This window comes from Zeus faber (assembly GCF_960531495.2).
Source record: "Zeus faber genome assembly, chromosome: 16".
In the NCBI taxonomy this organism is placed as follows: domain Eukaryota; kingdom Metazoa; phylum Chordata; class Actinopteri; order Zeiformes; family Zeidae; genus Zeus; species Zeus faber.
The window spans coordinates 12,903,114-12,926,356 of NC_137202.1; the positions used below are offsets into that span (position 1 = coordinate 12,903,114).

A 23,243-nucleotide genomic window follows, 5' to 3' on the forward strand; every position below is an offset into this window, starting at 1 on the left:
CAAGAGTTAGGAGGCAGCCCCTTTTTATTTTTAGCCCCAAGCAGCATTCATACAAAGTCATCTCTCGCTCTGAGCGACACGTGCAGACCTTTTTTCCGTGGTAACCCTCTTCACGATACTCACACTAGTTGCTACTGCTTACAAAAATATAATGAACGGAAAATACAATGCTTTCGGTACGATGCGTAGTGTTTTGAAACACACTTCTCATTCGGTTGGAGAGGGGCTCTGAGGATGGCAGAGGGAGGAAAAGCGAGCCGGTGTTGGAGAGAGAGAGGTGATGAACTGAAATGCAGACTTGCTCTACATACCAGAGTTTCTCAAACAACCTCAACCCCATGCATTATTAATGGTTACCATCTTTAGTCTTAGAACCGGGGCTGTAGTACTTGAGTCCGGAGTCAGGCTTATGATCGGTCTTCTATCAGCATTTGTAAGGTGTGACAGCGTACAGACTCGGACAGGGACCTGACTCGGACAGTCACGTCCAAAACTGTTATTTTTTTCTGAATTTCTAAATTAATATTGAATGAATATTGAACATAAATGACGGGGCAGCTGCAATAAAATAACTGTGTTGTGTCCATTTCAGCACCTATCTAAAGCCTAAGAAACGTTATCCTATATTAGTCTTCAGAAACGCTCTCCAGCCTAGCCACTGGTTAAAACTGCATTGGAGGTCAAAATGTTTCCATCAGGGTCATACTAAGCAGTGTTGTTGTCAAGACCACCCAAGGCGAAACAAAGTGAATTCAGAGACCAAAGGTTATCGAATCCGAGTCAAGTCCAAGACGTGAAGGTGGCCGGTGCAACTTTAGACTGATGGGATCTGAACTCGAAAAGGGAATGACCCCAGAACAAAGGCAAATTCAAATGCCACGACTGCAGTTGCGTGTACTTTTTGGCCATTCAAAAAAATAATAATAACAATAAATAAAAATGCCTCCAGACTACAGCAAATCAACCAAGTTGAGTTCAAATTAATACAACCTGATGAGATTATACTATGAGATAAAAATAAAATAGTTTACAATATCTTTGAACCTGCAACTCACCCCAAATTTCCTAAACCAGAGCTTTGACTCTGCCATGGACACAGGCGGTTTGTACTGTAGGGTAGTGGAGAAGTACACCACAGAGTAAGCTACATAACTGCCAGATGCAAAATTTGATGTCGGCTACAGTAGTGACATTAGACAGGAAAATACTTTGATTTCTAAGGTGCCTGTCTTTCTTTCTTCACTTTAGTTCTTTACTTGTGGATTCCCGAGTGCTTTGTTTGCTGTGAATGCAGAGCGGGCACAGCGAGTGGGGAGGGCAGATAGCAGAGATCTCGACTAAAAGAGAAGCGATTTGAAAGCCCAATGCACATTTCAAGGCTCCACAGAGAAAAGACCGTCAACTGTGTCTGTCCTCGATATTCCAGCAGCCCTTTGTGAGGGTTATGTTCATGGTCAAACGCTATCTCTCTCTCTCGCTCCTGTTGCACAGTCTCCCCGGGCTCCTCGCTGCCTGGCTCGCTCAATCTGACAAAGTTTATAGCTGACATTAACTGACTGAGCACTGGTGCCTGGGGGAACAGAACAGAAGCTGTTAAACCCACAAATACCAGGCTGGGCGTTTGTTTGTCTGTTTGCTGCCTTCTTCCCTCGGCAGTTTACACAATGGGATGGGGTTCTTCGCAATTTCCCACCGAGGCCAGGGTCTCAATTCATGGCACCGTTCTATTCTGCGTCGTCCAATTAGTCCAAGCTTGCGGGGATTGCGGTTATCCCTCGGGGCTGTAGTTGGTGAAGTTCGGGGGTGGGTGGGTTGGGGGCAGCAGACAGGTTAATCAAGTGAAAAACGTCTTAAGTTTTTAGATTTTCACGATAGGGTAAACAAATCCGCAATTACAACTACCCTTGGCTCCCTCAGGTGTTTTCATGTGGATAATTTATCTTTCACTTAGCAGCCTATGCACGGGCATGATCAGTTGTACGAGGGGCAGCAAAGTTACAACTCTTACACAGCAGTGAAATTCTCCAAATGGAAGGCAGGGAGGCTGGAAGTGAAGAGAAAAGCAAAGTTTGCAGGCGATTTGGAGAGGTGGTCAGAGTAGATGGCAGCAGTGTCTCCTGGGGCATTTGATTTGATTTGATAAAATATTACAATATTTTTTATATCGATAATTGACGTATACATATATTACATATTTTATTACGAACATTTGGAGATGAATACTGGCGCTTTCATAAGATATTTAAACACAATTAATCGTTAGTAATGTGGATATTATAACAAATCAGGTAGAGACGATCAAAACAGCTAAAACAATCTATTAAGTTGTGGAATGTCTAGTCTCATATCGATCATAAAATGATATATTGCCCAGCCCTAGTGTTATGTGTGATGGCTGTCAAACTGTGGATAAACATGAAAGCCACAAGACAACATGTAACATGTCCGTATGCAAAATGTCTGCATTCGGCTTCAGAGCGAACAAGTGCACCCACACCCTCTCCATTATTGTCATATTATCATATCAGCCATTACACCCATAAAAATATTGGACGGATAAATATCGCCAGAAATTAAATCAGAAAGCTTGTAAGTATATGGTCTGTTTCAATGAAAAATGTTAGCCAAGCCATTTATATATCAGTTGCTTTCCAATAAACATGTGTTGTTGGAAGAATACAACACTGTTCGGACTGTAATCCATTCCATCTTCAATGAGAGATTGTGTAGTATCTGAGATGGAATCTTACATGAATTTGGGCCCATATGCCCATCAAAGAAGAACTGTGCAGGATACATAACCCACGGCATCTTGCAGCCCGGGGCCAGATGCTGAACACTCTGGAGATGTTAAACTAAAACACCAACAATTAGCCGGAATTGGTTGTGTAAACACCCAGAACCACACTTCTTAGCACATAAAACAGTTCAGGCTGCTCATTTATAAGAGTCTTTGGAAGCTGCCTACGCAATTGAAATAAGTAATAATACAGTGAAACAGCAAAATGGAAGCCACTAAGGAACTGACGGAAGTGACTATCACCTTCGCTTTGGCATCATAAATTAAAGCTGTAGGCTAGCCAACTAAATACAAGTAACAGCAACAGTAAATGCTGTTAGTTCTGAACTGTGGAAAGCAGATTTGGTGAGCAAAGTGGTTAAGGTGTGGTGCTCTAAAAGGAATCCTTATTAGCTTCTGATTGACTCAAATTGTACAGAAACAACATATGTTGTCTTTGAATACATGGTTTTAGAATACATGGATGAACTTATGAATATTATTTCACAAGTTCACAATTATTTGACTACTTTACAAGGACATGTTACAGTAGTTAGACTCCCAAAGGTCACACAACATATACGGCCTACGGTCAATAGCTTCATTTTGTAGGGAGTTAGACAAAAAGGTTTTTCAGTTCTCTGGCCCGTCGGCTTTAAACAAGCACCAAAACACCCTGAAACGTCAGGAGTTTGTCTGTCCGAACAGGTTTAAAGAGAGGGTTAAAACGCTGGGTAATGAAGCTGATGTTTGTAATTGCTTTACCTCCTAGATTTCCACCTTCAAAGTTTAAATGTTATTTTATATTGTATTGCCCTTTTACAGTATGTGTTTTGTGTTTTTATGCATTGGCCAGGACTCGCTTGTAAAAGAGATTTTGAATCTCAACAAGACTAACCTGTTAAAATAAAGTTAAGATAAAAATAAATAACTGATCAAACTTTCCCTTTTGTGCATGCTTATCTTAACCGCAATCACTCAGTTCAATTTACTCTTTAAGAATTAATAATTCTCTTCCAATTCACAAGATTACACATACCATGTTGGTGAATGCTCTCATAAATCATATGATAAGTATGTGTTAACGAGCACTGAGTATAACACAATATGTGGATCAGCATTGTCGGCGGGCAGAGGAAAAGTCTTAACAGGGCTGTTGTTAAAAAAAAAAAAAGGGCTGGAAAGCATTGATTTAAGAGCATTAGGACCCCCTTGCACCAGAAAGCCTCTATCTGGGATACACAGTGTGGGGTGGTTGGGAGTGCTGGAAGGGGACGGCTGTAGGATGAGCGCGTGTGTGTGTGCATGAGGTACGGGTTTAATGCCTTTCCTGAAGTCTAATCCCTGCCTCCACTGCGACACAGTCTGGCCTCGATCAGCACATAGCTCAGACACAGACTGCAGGCAAGATGTGCCATCTCTGGAAAGCCAAGGGCGGCATTTAGGTTTTACAGCCTGGACTAAAGATGTCACAATTTCTGCAAGGAGGTTGTCAATACCAACACAAGTGAAATTGCACGATTCTTGATACCAAATTTGATACAATGTTATAAAAGTGGTGTGAAAAATCCCAACAGGGTTGAGAACCCTCAGGGTTCTCCAAGTTAAATTGAAGTCTTAAGACCTTTTTAATACCACTTAGAATTAAATTTAATGCCAGCTTCACGGCCATACTGGCAAAAGTATGAAGGATATGATGGAAAATCAGTGTGGAATTACAGCTTTAAGCTCTCTCCATGGCTGTTTTCGGCGAAAAAGTAAATAAATAGATAATAATAATAATAAATATACCAGGCAGGAATGGACAGGGTCCAGGTTAGTCGCGGCAATTGCACCAAGGTGAAAATAAGTACCTAAGGTACTACTACACAAAGTAAACTGGAAACCCCGTCACTAACCACAAATAATATGTCAACTTCATACTCTTGCGAAAATTTCAGAGCGTCACCACTTATTTTTATTTGAAATGTCACCAAACTCCAGATATATGTGAAATAATCTAAATTTGTGTTTAAATACAGCTACCCCTCACTTAACGACCTACCAGTTTAACGACTGTTCTGAATTACGACCAGCTCTCGGACCAGTGTTGTACGCTGCCTACAATAACACGGCTTGCGCGGCGTCAAGCATCTCATCGCACATCACACTTTATACACTATACACACATGATATACTTTATACACTGTATAAACGCTGTATACGTCTCATCAACGTTCTCAGTATCGTTCCCCTAGTCTGTCAGTGTTCACTATACTCACCACGCCCCCGTAAAATAACACGGGTCCTCGCTTATCGACCAATTTGCTTAACAACCTGGTTGGAGAAATGGAACTCGGTCGTTAAGTGAGGAGTACCTGTAATCTAATCTGTCCCTTTAAGAGTTCAAGTCGCCACTTAATGATGTCATCTCTCTGCTGCGCTGTGACGGCAACATGAATGTGGCGGGCCAAGGGGGCGTGGTCAAGCTGCCGCTGCACACAGGTGGTGCAGGTTCCCATCCTGGGGCCGCTCAGTGGATCGGGCGAATCAATGGAGGGACTCTGCTGATTCGTTCAATCCTAAAACCAGAAATAATGTAGGGTCTGTTGTCCCCGCAGTGCTTCCAGGACATGGTGCAGACCGGGCGAGAGGAACAAGCTACCCAAGCCGCCGGACACATCATGGCAGGAGTGCACCTAAGTGCTGATCTAGTGAACGACTTCCGTAATTGCATGTGAGCATTTGATTTGTCGTCTTGGCCCACGAGCCACCTATTGTTTAAATCCTGAGAATAAATACACACCAATCGGCACTGTTTATACCTCTGCCTGCCTACTCATCCTCATTTGCACCTCTACAAGTGGCACCTGAACAGGAGGAACAGCGCGACGAAGAATCCCAGGCATCGTTCGACCCTGGAACTAATGGTGGCGGCCCTTGCCACAATGCAGGAACAAGCCCTGCATTCCTGGGATATGGCAAGGGTCCGTGAGTGGACCAGGAGGCGCTCCGGGAGAGCCAACAGGCCATCCAGATCCTCCTCCAGGAGCGCACCAGACCTGGCGAGGAACAACCGCTGGGCCTCCCCATCCCCCCGCTACAGAAGATGACAGGGGAGGACGATCCCGAGGCATTCCTCACTGACTTTAAACTGATTGCCGAGGCGGCTGGCTGGTCAGACTGAGAGCAGGTGTGGCAGCTCGTTTCCCTCCTCTCGGGAGAAGCTGGTGGCGCATGCCCTACCGCCGGAGTAGTGGATGAGCTACTCTGTCGTTCGGAGGGCGGTGATGGAACAGGTCAGGAGAACACCTGAGGGCCACCACCTGAGCCTCCGGTCACTCCCCTACGACACCGTGGGCCAGCTGTTCCTGCACGCCCAGCAGTTCCTCGACACGGCACAAAGAGGCTACGACCAGAGGAGCGCTCCCTGCACCAGACTGTCAAGGCGGTGCAGGGAGGTTCGGTGGCAGGTGGCCACCGAACAGTTTGTGGACAATCTCCTGGCCCACACCACTAGCTGGGTGAGTTGCCACCGACCAGCCTCCCTCTAAGCTCTCATAGCTCTCGCTGAGGACCACGCCAAGGCCTACACCCACACCGCCGCCTACCGCACCGGACCGGAGAGAGGACCACTGAGAAGCCGCGGAACACAGACCGTCGGGGACCGCCAAGGGGCCTGCCAAGGGGCCCGCGCCCGCGCCCTGATTCAGCATGGGAGTCACGGCGGGAGACCACCTCCTACGCTGCTCCAGGTTATTCGGGTCACCAGTCCGCCAGATCCCTCCCCAGTTGAGGGGAGGGATCCTACCATGTGCCAGTAAGGTTACAAGGGGGTAGACGTCAGGCTTTGCTGGACTTGGGCTGTTCACAAACGATGATTCAGCAACACTCGGTTTGACCCAGGGCTTTGGTAGAGACCTCCAGGGTGGATACTTGTTGTGGGCATGGGGATATTCACACATATCCGATAGTGCGGCTCGGAATTTGCTATAAGGGGAAAAAGCATATGGTAAAGGCTGCGGTTAGTTCCCGCCTGTCGCACCCCCTGATTTTGGGTACAAATTGGCCACTTTTTGATGTCTCAATGAGAGAAGCAGGGGGGTTGCGCTCACGATCTGTAGGTATATGCGAGTGTTGCGGTGCATGGCGTGGCATGCAACATGGCAAATTAGTCCCTAAAAGCCGTCGGGGTTTAGTCCTCCAGGTGTCTCATTATAACCTGATGGCTGGTCACAAAGGACACGAGAAAACACTTGAGCGGATAATGGCCTGTTTCTATTGGCCGGGCATCTGGGCGGACGTGCGGCAGCGCTGTGCTGCCTGTCCTGAGTGTCAGCTGGTGAATCCACCGGCTATGTCCAGAGGGCCGTTGAGGCCACTCCCTTAATTGAGACGCCGTTCTAGAGAACCGCTATGGATCTCATTGGGCCATTAGACCGCAGTCATCAGGGCTATCGATTCGCGTTAGTCCTTGTAGACTACGTGACCCAATACCCAGAAGCAGTAGTATTAGTATTACGGGTCTGTGTGTGTGTATTATAGTAGTATTAGGGTCAAAAATGTGGTGCAGGCGCTGTTTCCGGTCATCTCCCAGGTCGGGCTTCAAAGAAAATTCTGACCGACCAAGGCACTTAGTTTACATAATCCAGAAATTCGTCCACGATGCCAAAATTGGGACAGGAAAACTGTCAGGAAGGTCCCAGCACCAGTAAAAACAACGTCCAGTACATCATTGGACCTGAGAGCAAAGCTACACGTGTTAGGGCAGAAAGCACGGGAGAACATTCTCCAGGCCAAGGAAAGTCATCACTATCTGTATGACAGGGGGGCTCGGTTAAGACAATTCTCACCGGGAGACAAGGTGTTAGTACTGCTCCCCACGTCCAGCTCAAATTACTGGTGAAGTGGCAAGGGGACCTTCATGGTCACATGACATGTGGGGGAGGTTGATTATGAAGTCAAACGCACAGGGGGAGGTCCACCAAAATTTACCACCTAAACCCCCTAAAAGAATGGAGGGAAGGTGTGCTCGTGAGGGGGGGGGGGACTAGAGAGGGATGAGTTGGGGCTGAGGTTTCAAATCCGGCAGATCGCACCGCGGCCCTTTAAAGTGACCATCTCTCCCCTGGCCAGAGCGCAGACGTCATGACGCTGCAGCTGTGCTTTGCAGATGTGTTCTCTCCCCTGCCCGGCCGTACGCCCCTCATACTCAACCATGTGAAGATGACCTCAGGGTTTAAGGTGCACTTCCGGCCGTATCGCCTGCCCAAAAACAGACGAAAAATAGTGCAGGCGGAATAAGAGGCCATGCTGGACATGGGGGTAATAGAGGGGTCGGTGCGGTTCTACGTAGATTACCGGAAGTTGAACGTGGTGTCAAAATTTGATGCTGACCCTATGTCCCGCGTCGACGAGCTTCTTGACCGCTTAGGTAGGCTCGTTTTTTTACGATGCTGGATTCAACCAAGGGCTACTGGCAGATTCTCTTGTCCCAGCAGACCAAGGAAAAATCGGTCTTCTCCACTCCGCAAGGACTTTCCCAGTTTTGCGTGCTTCCGCTTGGGTTGTTCATGCAGCATTTGCCGCTGCATACTAGAAGATTTGATTATTCATAGCGATACCTGGGAGCGGCAGCTGCAGTATGTGGACGTGATGCTGGGGTCCCTGAGGCTCACCGCCAACCCAAAGAAGTCGGCGGTTGGGCGGAGGGAGGTACGGTATCTGGGGTACCACTTGGGGGGGGTACCACTTTGGGGGGGCCCGCTCAGACCGCAGGTGGATAACATCGCCGCGGTTGCGAACATGCCAAAATGGGGGTGGGGTGGGGGAGTTGGCCAGACAGCACCCCGGCCTAAGTGCGACGGTGGGGTATGTAGCAGGCCAGGAGGGCGTTGTCAAGCTCCGATCCTTAAACCACAAATAATATAGGGACATGGACCCGGGCGAGACGAGCACGCTACCCAAGCCACCAGACTTGTCATGGCGGGAGCACATGACACATGACACCCCTACGATCTAGTGGACGATTTCCGCAATTGCCTGATTTGTTGTTTTGGCCAATGAGCCACCATCCCGAGAATAAATACGCATCAACCGGCGCTGTTTCGCCTCCGCCTGCCTCCTCTTCCTCATTGCCTGGCCTGCGCCAGAATACAACTCTACAGCGTGCACAGAACACAACTCAGGGGGTTCACATGTTAACAGATTAACAGCAACAATTAATTAACAGCTATATCAGCTTTAAAATAGCGGTATAATGTGGATATCCTTACCCTCACAAAAACTCTGTGGCAGTGGGGTGTGGTTTTGGCAGCATCTGTAGGTAGAGAGAGCCAGCACTTGGGACGCACCTGTAGGAGATTGAGGTAATTAGCTGAGTATTTAAAAGCTGTTGTGTTGTCACCTCTATCTCCTGACAGCGAGGCTTGTCTCCTACTCCAGACTGCAACAACATGTTGGTTACTTTCACATTTGTCTGAAAAGGCAAGCGTCTTTATTTCCATTTAAATAAATGCCCGACATATCTTGCAACAACAAGAGAGGTGCCACAAACACCTTACACTCCAAGAGCCACTACTGTAGTAGTAAAAAATAATGACATGGTAACGGACGATTAGTCATAAATATTGATATTTTGATGATACAACTTAATGAATGCTGAGCACGATAGCCTCCTACAAGCTATGATTCACTTAGAAAACTGAGGTAATCCAGTACGTCCATTGTAAACATCATATGGAACATAGTTTGATAATCAGCATTGCCAGCTGTCTCGAATAAAAGTAATGGAACCATGATGGTACATTATAGCGCAAGTTGTAAAAGTGATATAAAGATGAATTGGTATTCACAGACACCTGCTTTTGGGATGGCAGCCTTTCAGCTGTTTGGATAGGTTAAATGTGTTTTCCTTCATTTGAAACGCTCGATGGCACAGCTTGCAGCTTGGGTTTTATACATCTATGATGGCTCCTTGATCATCTGCCTCGAAGGCCAGGCACTTAGAGGCAAAGCACAAACCACATACCACTCTTGCAGCTTTACTTTTGAAAGAGTCTCATGTTAAGCGGAATGTTCCAAACAGCAGCAGTTTTTGTACTACAGTTTCCCAACAAGTGTTATTCTCTCTGTTACTGTCAGGCAGCAGTGGGGTACCAAGTTTGTGCATCTGATACTGAAGAAAAACATGTACGGGAACTTTTTCTTAATTTCTACAACTTTGTAAACAAGTACCAAGGTTCTTGTTGTATCATCTATCTAGAAAGCTAAAAAAAGAAAGCCGGATAATAAAGCTGCAGCACTCTAAAGCTGTTTATTCCCTTTTTCTTAGTGGGGCACTTGTAATCGGTCTTGATCCCATGTGTCCAATGACTACATAGGTGGGCGGTGGGTGGGTGGTGAGGGGAGCAATTTGAAGAGACCCTTTTCTTTACATAGCTAAATAAAGAGGCTCTCCATTGGAAACAAGTACATATCTACTACCCATGCACCCACTCACCGCCAAAATCTCCAGAGTCCTTCTATGCTGTACTTTTAAAATAACCCACTCTCTTGCAGCTGAGACAGCTGCAGAATGATGGCACATTGAAAAACCAAGTGGTGGACAAAAAGCCCCTCATTGGCTGTGAGCTTCACAGGTTGAGCTTCAAACTCAGGGAGACCAATATATTCAAACAAATGTATCTTGGTCGGTGGTGTAGGTCTTCCAACCAGATGCCACCTAATGCTGCCAGATGCTGATGTGATTAAGTGGGCGATACCAGCCAGGAAATTAAAAGTATTTACACATGCTTTAGACTACACACAAAAATGTGTGCAGAAAAAAATCCAAAAAAGTCTTTGTACGCAACGCAACGTTCACAACCACCTGTCCAACTGCAGGGACTTAATAAGGACACATGTTGTGTACAGTTCAGCGAAAGATCAGCTAACAAAGTTTGGGATGTCAGACTCTTCTCTTCCTCCCCCTGCCCCGATCAGGTGCATGAATGGCAATTTTAAAAGGTCACTTCTTAAACAAAGAGCACCGGTCTACCACCAGGGGGAAGCAGGCCCACAGTCACTTGAATCAATGGTATGTGCATGGTGGTGGTGGGGGTTCTAAAATCATCAGATTCTATAATTATGTTTCCATCCAAATTTTAAGCAAATGTAAGAAATGTTGCAACAAATGCAAATGAAAAGTTGCAACACGTCATCAATTAAATGTCTACCCGAATCTTTACGTTCCGATGTTCAATCGTGTCCAATAAACCTGACTGCCGAACTGATATGTTAGTCAGGTACACACACCTGCAGTATGAATAAGTACCCAACCATGCGTACCTGCAGTGACATACACTTACTCCTTAATGGCCACATACGCAGATGCACACACTGCAGACAGGGACAATACAGTCACAGGTGTGCTGCCGTTGCCTTGTAGCGGGTTTGAACTTTGACTCCAGTCAAGCAATTACACGGGCTACAGCCGCCGGAGGGCAGGCTGAAGACAAAAGAAGCTGAGAGAATACTTAGAAATGTGCACCACATCTTTGGAGGAAAAAAAAACTGCAAAACCCAGCAGGACGGTGCTCTAAGAGGCTATTAAAATGATTTAGACAAAGGGAGAAAAAAGGAGGAACCTTGCTGGCGAAATGTGTGCTAAAAGCATTGTACACTGCGAAAAAATCCACAGGGGTAGCAATTTCAAACCAACATTTCGTACAGAGGTTGTGAAAACTCAGCAGCTCTTTAAGTGATTAAGTGAACGTGAGAAGCCAAGCTGTGGGTTCCTTAAACACCGAAGAACGATCAGATTAGATTACACGCTGACCAAAATCATATCAGAGCTCCGAAGAAACGAAAGCCTAAGAAGTGCTCCTGTGTGAAATTGATCTGCTGATTGTTTGTGTGTGCCTTGAATTTCAAATGAGTCAACGGTTTGTAAAACGGTTTGTTTTTGAATCTTCTTTGTGCCTCTGAAATATCTGTATTTTAGCCAAATATGTGCCAGCAATAGGGTGTTGGAACAATCACAAGTATGAATGAATATAAAAATAAGTACTATCCTACAGTAATTACAATGGATTATAAAAAAATGAAAAAAAATGTTCTAAATCATTTGCTTAATCATTGAGCCCAAAACAATTAAAAGGTATTTTTTTATTTCACTCATCTATTGGCCATTTTTCCCCATTTCCCGGTATCTATAATTCTAGAAAAATGGCATTCATCTGTTAAGGAGCATTCAGGTGAAATGTGAGGGGAAAGGGTCAATGCATCCGTCAATAGTGGAATAAAGGTGTTTTTATTTCACTGGTATTGTCACCACACACACACACACACACACACACACACACACACACACACACACACACACACACACACACACACACACACACACACACACACACACACACACACACACACACACACACACACACACACACCTTCTCTACAATGCCAAAACAGGAAAAACTAAATGTGAATATAAAAATGACGACTGTTTGAACAAGGTTCAGTCACTCGTGTAGACACACACAAAAACACGAGGACGAAAACAGACGTGGTCTACTCACTGCATACATTTGCACTTATCAACAGCTGGCTAGTTACTGCAAACCAAATTCAAATGTGACTGTGAGGAACTTGTCCAGCCACTGACACCAACAGTTGGACCACCACTTCTGATTGACGAGCCCCACTAATTCAAGGCCAACTAAACACAGATAAAAGTAGATGATGTGGTTGGCAATTTACCAACCCACCCTGCCCTCACAATGTAAGACTGCTGTTGGCACTCGCTTGCTTATTTTCCAAAGCCTTCATTCATCTTTTTTTCATGGTAGGCAAAGTAGGCTGAGAATAGAGATTGACAGCTACCAAATTGTGGAAGTGGATTGGATTCCCTCATCCCTGGTGATGAGAGAGAGTGTGGTGGGGGACGGGGGGAAAGGGGGGGGACTCAAAGATAATCCTCCTCATTAGAGCAGAATAAATATTTGAAGATAAGAAATGGCACTTAATTAGGGCCGCCCAGCTGACTGTACACACACACACACACACACACACACACACACACACAGACAGACAGACAGACAGACAGACAGACAGACAGACAGACAGACAGACAGACAGACAAACACACACACACTACAGGTGTCAGCGCTTGGTCTCCTGGATTGCCTGCGACCAGGGAAGCGAGAGAGGGAGGAGAGAGGTGGATAAGAGAGAGAAGAGGGAGAAGGAATCAAGCCGCCGTAACATCCATTAGAGGAGCAAACAACGTCGCGACAAAGGGGCAGTGGAGCCTTATTCTGAGAGACGGGAGAAAGTGGGGCCGAGGCAGGGAGGCGGAGAGGAGGTGAGACAGTTGGAAAAGCAAAGGTCAACGACCGGGGCAGAGCGGCCGAAAGACGAGGCGGAGCCGTCAAGTTATGCAGACTATTTGAGACGGCAATCAGACGACGGAGCCAAGACTCCCCGAGGCTCACGCGAGCGCGGCTCCCCGGGGCTTTTTCAATTAGCGAGCGCGACGCTCACGCCAGCGGATGTGCGAGCAGCTGTGGCAGCGAGGGGTGTATTTCACCAGGAGCGGCGAGCGCAGGCCATCTGCCGGGGCTGTCACTCCCCCTCTCAGTCCCGGTCTCTCTATCCCGTGTACGACAACGTTACATCTGCTTTCCGGCCGCGACGAAGCATCACAGCTTGGCCGTCGCCTGAGACTTCGGATCTGATTTGGGCGCTTTGCAAACGCAAAGCGGCCGACCTGAAAGGGAGGATCTGAAAATCGTCGATTTTAACTCTCGTGCAAAAGCTATCGACGATGCAACGCGGCGATATACGTGATAGTTACAATAATAATAACTTTGAATCTTCAAAAAAGTAGAGGGTACTGCAACGCATTACCATGTATTGATTGGAGCACAATTTAAAAACACAGCTTCATCTAATAAATGTGTACTCTTCATTACTATATTGTACACCACTACACGCTTATTATTCATCCAATCAACGTATTTTAACTGCGAGTTTAGGGAATGTACGAGAGTCTCTACTTTTTAAATTTTTTTATTTTGAGAACGTACAAAAGAGGTTACCGAGGCACAAATTGGTGCCAGTTCTATTTCCATGAAGCCATAAATTAAACGTGGTAATTGCTATTAATGTGTTGCTTGCTAGTTTTGTCACGTTATTTATTTTTATTTAAATTTTTTATTTTTTTTTTAAACACATCAACTTACTTTCCAAGGGCGCCAATGCTGGACAACGCCGCCACACACGGGTATCTTTCTTAAGTCGAGTCTGGAAGCAAATAACGTTTTAATCACAGGAAATTGAATATTTGGATATCTCCCTTTCTCGAGATATTTCTTTGGGTTCTTGCCAGGGTTATCAGTACCCCTGAGGCATGTGTCACCGCAAAATTAATGCTTTTTAACCTCGTTTAAAAGGCGGGGGTTTGTCTAGTGTTTGGTGCGCACGTGTCTGGTGCGTTTCCATTCGGCCCTTGCATTCTAATAGCTGGTGCTGAGGCTGCTGCCAACGCCACACACACAGACACACGCTCACCTGCTGTGAGGGTATATTATTTATAAGAGACAGAGTGGGTCGTCGGGCCGCATCATCACACCACTGGAGAGTTAAGAGACAGAAGTGGCACTAGTGTGCTCATCGATTCCTCCTGAGAGAGAAATGCCATCATTTATTAAATCATTTAATAAGTTGCTATCGCAACCAACTCAGGTCATATATTTTTACATTTGTGCTTGGACATTATTTTAAGAGAGCTGTATGCTTTCGTTTAATCTCTTAGCAGTGGTGCTAGCAGGGTCAGCAGCATCACACAGATTTGAGCAGAATATGCACAAACTCCAAAAGGACGCTTGAATCACAGTGTATGCGTTGTCGACAGCTGACCCCTCAACAGTTATTGTTCATCGTTTCAACACTATAATGGATTTCAAACAACCAGTCCCCGCCCCAGAAAGTCTATTTCTGGCGCTGGTGCTCGCCAATTCCCACAGGAAAAAAATGATCATCTTATTATATCTGCATGTCATTACGATCTCTACTCTGCTGTTGAGTGTGACATCCATTTAAAAACACCATACATCATTTCTGATCTCATTTCGGGCTGATTTTGCGTCATACAAATGGTACAATTCAGCCCTCTCTTTGCAGGAAGACATTTGTCAAGGTTGAGCACAGGCAGCTTTATATTTATAATATAAACAAAAATTATGATGTAGCTCCGTTCCTAGGACCAGGTCATTCAGCAGATTGGTGGATAAGCGAGGACCCGTGTTATTTCACGGTAAAGGGGCGTGGCCATTACAAACGGTAGAGTAGTGAATACTGACAGACTGCAGGAACGAGACTGAGACTGAGAACAGTGATGAGATGACATGTATACAGTGTACATAGTGTATAAAGTATAAATAGTTTATATAGTGCAGATAGTATGTATAGTATATATAGTATATACAGTATATATAGTTGATATAGTGTAGATAGTATATATAGTGTTTATAGTTTATATAGTGTATATAGTGTATAAAGGGTGAAGCATGGTCGAAAGTCCCCAACAGTCGTTAAGCAGGTAGGTCGTTAAGTGGGGAGTACCTGTATATCACAACTGAAACCACTATAGGTAACATGTTTTGTAAGCTTTTCCACAGAATGCACTTTGGAATTTCATGCATGTGTGCTTTCTCTGCTGCGCCCACTGACCCTGGACTTTATTCTGTATGCAAGATGACTTCACATATGCACAGGAACACTTGTACATACAGGCCAATGTACGCAAAGCTGTTGCACTTTTTCCACTCACAAATGAAGCCGTTTACTTTGCTAATATGATCATTAAACATACATGACACTAGTTGGCGAGACAGAACTGACTGTCATTGTCTGCAAACGCATTGAAGCAATTATTAGGGAAATAATGTCCATTTTGTTAAAAGTAAAAGACTTGCTTCTGTCCATCAAGTTAACCGCTATTTGAGTACTGTGACAAGAAGGAAGCGGGGACATGCTCCAAGCCAACATCTATCCAATCAACAGCATGTATAAATATTGATGAAGCCATCTCGTCTTGTCATCGCGCTGGAAAAGATGGTCGCTGAAGAGCGTTCTTGATGTGATATGCAAAATGGAGAGTGGCACCAGATTGGGGAATAGTGTATCGGCAGGCATCAAGAAATTCAATTTATAACTTATTAAGATCTCTTTAATTCTGCTTTGAGAGCGACTCCTCTCGCAAAAATAAACACAGGGGTACTCTGTCTGAGAGGCATCAGGTTGCCCTGACTTTCAGGCCTGTGGTCCTGAAAGATTCTCGTCGAGCCCCAAATGTTTTGATGTCTGGAGGCTGTTGTAAACCACAACTGAGCACAGGCCTCTTCTCAGCAGTCGGTGCAGGTGCATGGTGGTGGAGGCTACGTCAGACAGCAGTGACTGTCTCAGTGGGAGTGACAATTATTTTGCACATTATGTAGTTGGCTATCTCGGCATACATCAATTTATTTATTTAGTTATTTATTAGGGGTGTAACAGTACTTATATTTGTATTGAAGTTTCTCACGGTTTTAAACAGAATACAAAACCAAAGGATTTTTTAGATTCACTCTATAACGTAGATAAAACAAAGGAAAGTTTTAATTGCGTTCAACTATACGTTCAACGAGGGATCAACACATGCAGCCCCTCCCAACTCCAATGAAAAATGTAGGTTATCACGCCAACAAACCAGCTAGTACCTCATTGTATATATAGCAGTATAAATAGTAGTCACAGAACATAACTAGAAGATCCCGCAACAACCAACAGTATTTTAGTTTCCCTGTAAGGTATGACAGGGTTGCCAAAAGAGTAGCAGATAAAAAACAAACGGCATGGTGTTTCTGTTTCACAGGAATTGGCAACAACAACGGCAACACCAAAACATGTTGAGTCACTGGCGCCAGCAATGACACGACATCCGCAAAACAACGCACATTATTTTATGTTAAATTTATAAATAAAATATTGTACTTTCATGATGTTAGATGTCAAGAAAATAAATAAAAATACACACGCACACACCGGAGGCACATTCTCATTTCTCTATTTTCAACATTAAAAATGTACTGAGCTGTGGCACCACTGAACCGTATCGAACCAAACCATGAATTTTGTGAACCGTTACACCTCTAATATAATAACATAGGTTTTAAGGGAGAAAGAGGGACTCTGAAATGTACAACATTGATCTATCAATCACAAAATGTCCCAACCCTAACACAAGGTGTGCGTGTAGGTCTGCATACATGTGTGTCCAAGTCTGTGTATGTCTTGGGTCTGGAGGCCACTACTGAACAGCCGCTTCAGCCCCAGGGAGCAGGCCGAGGCACTGGTCTGAGGAGAAGCACTGCCGTGTTGCAAAGACCAACATTGGGATAATGACATCTAAGTGAGAGTGGTATTCCAAAGAAAAACAACGGCGCAAACCTTCAAATCGGCATCTAACGGTTTACTATGATAACAGCGCAGCAAGAAAAGGTTTCTGTGTGCGTGTCTGCAAAGATATTGGCATTAATGGTTGCCCCTACAGTACAGTAATTGATGTGGATGCGCTCTTGTACCTGCGTCTTCAAAACCAAAATGCACACAGTTTAAAACCCGTGGATAAAAATAACGTGTATACAACCTGTCAAGTGTCAACACACCAAAGTCAAAGATTCACTTTTTGGCATTTGGCCTGTGAAAACGTTTCTCTTTTTAAATCAACTGACAAAAACACTCAACCTGGTGAACTATACAGGATCAGTTTTCTTAAAATAAATGCGCACATAGTCAAGGTACTTTAGAAAATGAAAGGTGACCTTTTATTTAATTTTTTTTTTACGAAATATGAACTAGCATTGGGATAAGCACCGCGTTGAAAAGATCAGGAAGAGAGTTACTACAGCGGCAGAAACTGTGTTCCGCTGGCGAGCGACTACAAAAAGAAAAACGAATGTTGAATGTGAGCGGCTTACATGCAACAACAACAACAACCCTGTATTAGACTGATGGAAGGAGTTGAAACAAGAGACACCAAACGCATTTTGACATCATTTAGGCAATTAGTACAGGAACTGTGGAAGATGCAGTTATAGAAACCCAAGGGACTTGATGGTGTGCCAAAGCTATTCTGTTCCATTCTAAGGTGCTTTGGATGAAAATAAAAGTGGACGAGTGGATGCCGAAATATATCTGCTTGTAACGATCAGAGGCCTGAGTCTGGCCTATAGTAACAACAGCCTCCAAATCCCCCTCATCCTTCCCTTGCAGAGGAGAAGAGAGGAAATTACCCCGGGTTCCCTGTCCCACCATCAATAGCTGGAGCTTGGTGGATTTTTGTAGATTTCATCATATTAAACTACTGTATGATACCAAAAACTTTCAAATAAATACTCTCCTCTCCTCTCAAAATTTCAAATGACAAATTTGCACATCATGATATGATCTCTTCATTTAATAGTGTCATGTATGTATTGTAATAAAAACAAGTCCAAGCCCTTAATCGACACCAACATTTTTACATGGTGACGCACAGGCCTTCCTCAACAACTCAACCAACAAAGCCATAAAGCAGCGGAGTATGTCGACTTTGTGGGCAATGCACATCAGAAGGTCTAACGTCGCCTGAACTAAAAGCACCAGCAAGTTACATCGAAGGCCATCACCTGGGGGAGAAAAATGGTCACGTGAAGGTAGTTTGTCTACATCATATGACTCCATTCAGCCACTTACGTACTTAAAATTGTAAATACATTTGTCGCCAGTATCAAACTGAATGTATGTCGCGGTCACAGCTAAACATTCTCTAGGAACAAGCAGTACAAGTAGAATTTTTTTTTTTTTCCCCTGTAATGAAAGTATGTTCAACAGTCCAGGGATATGCGCCAAGGATAAACCGGGTCAAGCCAGGTGTGGGCTGAAGAGATGGATCTTTAGTCTGCGACGGAAGATCGGGGAGTGATTCAGATGTTCTGACACACAGGGGGAAGTTCATTTACATGCACAGGACACTGGCAGGCATTCGACATACTAGTACATGTGTGCATTGCTTGGATAGGTCTTATATATTATCCAGTAATCCTTTAATCCTATAACACAAGCATGCGTATGGGGGTAGGTGACAAAGATATGAATATATGGACGGAACCATTCCCGGCTTTCCGACAGAATTCCAGTACTTTCCCTTTTTTTCCTCACAGTGTGATATAATGAATAACCATGAATGACCAAGTAAAACAAAAACACTCTTCTAGAGTTGGATTGCAGGTTGAGAACTTGAACTCCACTTGCAGACTAACTCTGTCCCGGATGCAATGGCATACAAATACTCTCTGTGGTACGCCCAGCATGCTGACAGCACAGGTAAAAAAAACTCTTTCCTTCTTTAACATTCTTTCTTTTCTGCTCCGTTCTTAGCCACTCTGCCAGCCCTGAGAGCATCCTCCCCGGGTCCTCATTAATCTAGTTAGTAGGCTTAATCAATGACCGAGAGCTAAGAGATGACTGGGAGAGACAAGGCAGTGAGAGCCTTGGCACCACTCTGGGATCGGAGCCAAACGCGGTGAGCTGACAGCACAGTGCAGCGCTTTAGACATTACAATTGAGACGTACAGCTAAGATATACAAGCGTCTGATATGAGAAAAACACTCTCCTGCGCCCATTTGCTTGTTGGCTGCCAGAGTACGTTTGTCCTGCAGCTAAAATGCGGCGCTACAGAGCCAGCTGTGTGCAGAGTGGATGGAGAATCTGCCCTTTGTTGGCGACTGGTGGCAAAAACAGAGGGGACGGGCTGGGGAGTAAACGTGGCTCTTCTGCCATGGATACGCAAGCAGGGCGCATTGAACACTGATGGGCTGCAGCTTTAACGATGATTTGTGGAGTCTAAAAATTGGGTAAGAAAAGACACCGCGGCACCGTTGATCCAACCGGTCGACAGTTTCGGCAAAAGACGGAATACAGGTGTCCGTTTGAAAAGGCCGACGTAGGATCTTGGGAGACAAAAGGCTGCGCTCTCGTGTTATGCAGTCCTATTTTACTCTTGACACATCACCCCCTGAGGGAGCTCAGGAGAGCTGTAGAGCAACTGTGCACGGCATATTTATTTATTTCATAATGGATTCCCTGTGGCTCTCTAATTGAGTCCTTTTAAAATCCACAACACAAATTGTACTCGTTAAGCTGGGTGGTTTCTTTTGACCACACAAAGGGACTGATGCTGTGCTAATACTTAAGAATATTGTGCACACGCACACACACACACACACCCCCCCTTTAGGCACCAGAGACACAAGCTGCTGGCCTTGAATTTACCTAGTGCAGACACACACACACACACACACACACACACACACACACACACACACACACACACACACACACACACACACACACACACACACACACACACACACACACACACACACACACACACACACACACACACACACACGCAGAGAAAATGTCATACTCCATCCCAAATAAATGAGCCCAGCTGACAGGCCCCCCACAGTCTGCCTGGGAAATAATGTGGGCACCCCTCCACCACGAATTCATGCCAGTCGCGACAACGAACTGTGAAAAGAAACCACAGGAATAGATGTGGTTTTTACTGTTGGAATATTGAGAATATCGATGTGGAGTCTCTGCGTGTGCCAGTGTGTCAGCCCCTGTGTTTTTTCTGCTTTTGGTATAAAATGCTTCTGGTCCAGCTTCTTTGCTTACATGAAAAAAGGAATCTGCCCCCCGAGGAGGAGGGGAAAGAAAACCTCTTCTCCTCCAATTAAAAACTTTTCTTTGGCACATTTCTCCCTAAAGTGCGCCAATGGCCTTCTCTCTGCCTTTCTCCCGCCCTCCCTCCCTGTCGTTCCTCCATCTTTTAGTAACAGGGGGTTAAGGAGGAGGAGGGCTGCTTCTCTTAACGGACGTCTCCTCAGCCTGGCACGAGGACTCTTATTAATTCCGAGATCAATCCCCCCCCCCCACACACACACACACACACACACACACACACACACACACACACACACACACACACACACACACACACACACACACACACACACACACACACACACACACACACACACACACACACACCATTGTGAGGACCCCCACAGGAACTTTTTGCAAAATTATAGCAAGCTAATTACTGTAGAATCTCACCAAATAACACTGCCTGCCAGACACTCCAGGACAGCGTGTGTCAATATTATACGAGGCCCCTGAAACACGGTTTTCGGCTCGGTGTTGGAATAGTTTCTCTGAGGAAATGGTTCATAGCGAGGGTTTGCTCAGCACAGACCGGTGGATCAATGTCGGTCACTCTCTTGCCAACTCTGAGTGATCTTGGTAAAAGTGGACTTTTTGGCTGGATTTGATGGCACACCGCTCCACGTGTTTATAAGAATTATTGACAAATTTGAACACTTAGTGCGTGCTACTTTAATACTTCATGCTGCATTGTTCTTCATCGTTATTTTTCAGATAAAGACGGGATACGACAAGTGAGAGAAGAAGAGCGGGAAAAGCTGAGCATTCTATCCCTCTCGGGCACCGGTCGTTGCCAGGGGCGGAAATACGAGCCGCCTCTTCAATCACCTCAAGACAAAAATGGGTGCGAGTACGAAGACAGAATGTTCACCAACGCAAGCACCATTTTATTTATTTTTTTCTAATTTCAAATTTTTTGGATCAGCTTTGTGCTGATTTGAACAGGCAGATGTTGTGCTGAGCCGTGCTCACCGTCCGTAACACTATTTGATCATCTTTGTTAAAGAAATGTCAATACTCTGACCCGGATTGATGCGTTTCGCGAGAGAAGAGCCATACCTCCGTCTGCAGCTCAAACTCGTCCCAGTGAGCAGCACCTCCTCCTTTAAACAGGCGGTGGTGCGCGAACACAGGCGTAGCGTTGCGATACTGTGTGCTTTTAAAAGTGCACGGTAACTACTCTAACGCGCTTTGACATTTCAGATGGAGTGCAGTAGAGACATTGCAGAATCAAAGTGCCCGCCATGGAAGAAAAACACTTTGTTTTGTTCCCCGTGCAAACCTCCGCCGGCGTTTCGCTAGAGCCCTCACCCGGGGTGGTGGTGCATTTAGCCGATGAAATGATGAAAAGAGTAATCGATTACAAAATAATCAGTAGCAGCAGGAAAGAAGTTATGATTCTCTGCACCACCCTTGACAGCTCTGCGAGCAAAAACCTTGTGCTGGACGCTTGTTTCAGCTCGGCACTTGTACTGTGCGCACACAAAAAAAAAAAGTACATCCAGTGTTTCCCCTGTAATAGTACAGGCCTGGCTGTGCTGCCCAACTAGAACCCCCACCAGGCCAAAAGAACACTTTTTTTTTTTTTTTTAATGGCGAAAATGACGCCAAATACCGTATCCACTTAATATCCGGTACCAGCTGCGCTCGACTCGCTCTCCACTCTCCGACAGTGAGAGTACACACGCGCGCACACACACACACACACACACACACACACACACACACACACACACACACACACACACACACACACACACACACACACACACACACACACACACACACACACACACACACACACACACACACACACACACACACAGCTGTCTTCTCGTCAATCGCCTCACTTGCTCTGGTTTGTTACGGTGGGGCTGGGGGTGCCAGCTAACGCTGCTAATGGGGAATGGAACACGTTGTCCCTGCTTCTCCGTGTCGGGGGGCCTGCATCGCAAAGTGCAGGTTTGTGGTGCAGCCAAGTTGTTTTCCTGCTCTAGCTCCGTTAGCCATTCTAGCCGTCCAACCCCAGGGGAACAATGGAAAACCCATGCTCGTTAGCCCCCTAGAATAACTGAAACAGTCTCATGGAACTGAAATGGATTTTTTTTTCTATTATAATATTCAAATACATTAAACTTTTTTTCTATAAATGTAATTGATTTCCAATTATCAAAAAAAAAGCAAAATGAAAAGTAAATATCGGATATTATCAGACAATAATATAATATTTTTATGGAGGCCTCTGAACAAGTGCACTGAACAAGTTGTAATTATTATTAATGTTTACGACAGTAATCCTGCCCATCTCTGCTACCAGCCAAAAAAAAAAAAGCTGTACCTCATTGTCATGTTATAGCCTTGTTATATCTATCTTTCAATAAAAATGTAAGATTTTGTTCTAAACCTATTTCTTTGAATGGAGCAAAATAAATCGAATTATTTACTTCCTCAACACTTTAATGGTGTTTTTTTGATTATGCTTTAACAACTTATAACGATAGAGTAAAGGAACAACATTTTTATTTTTGGCACGGCTACGTTCACATCGGGACGGGCGTGTAAAAGGTTTTCTCTGAGCCCTGAACCTCTGTGTCGTCGCCTGGGAAACTCCTGACGTGATTACGAGTGCCACTGCTATCAGAGCCATTATAAAAGACTCTCCTTAAATCTCAGAATTGACTAAAG

At 45.0% G+C, this 23,243-nt stretch overlaps 1 long non-coding RNA gene across 1 annotated transcript in view; it reads right to left on the reverse strand.

The window, feature by feature from the left end:
- The window catches only part of LOC307242261, a 30,182-nt gene that overhangs the window by 2,757 nt on the left and 4,182 nt on the right, over positions 1-23,243 (reverse strand). The window contains exon 2 of the long non-coding RNA XR_013844587.1: positions 9,034-9,111. This is a non-coding gene — a long non-coding RNA (uncharacterized lncRNA). The remainder of the gene's footprint in view (positions 1-9,033; positions 9,112-23,243) is intronic.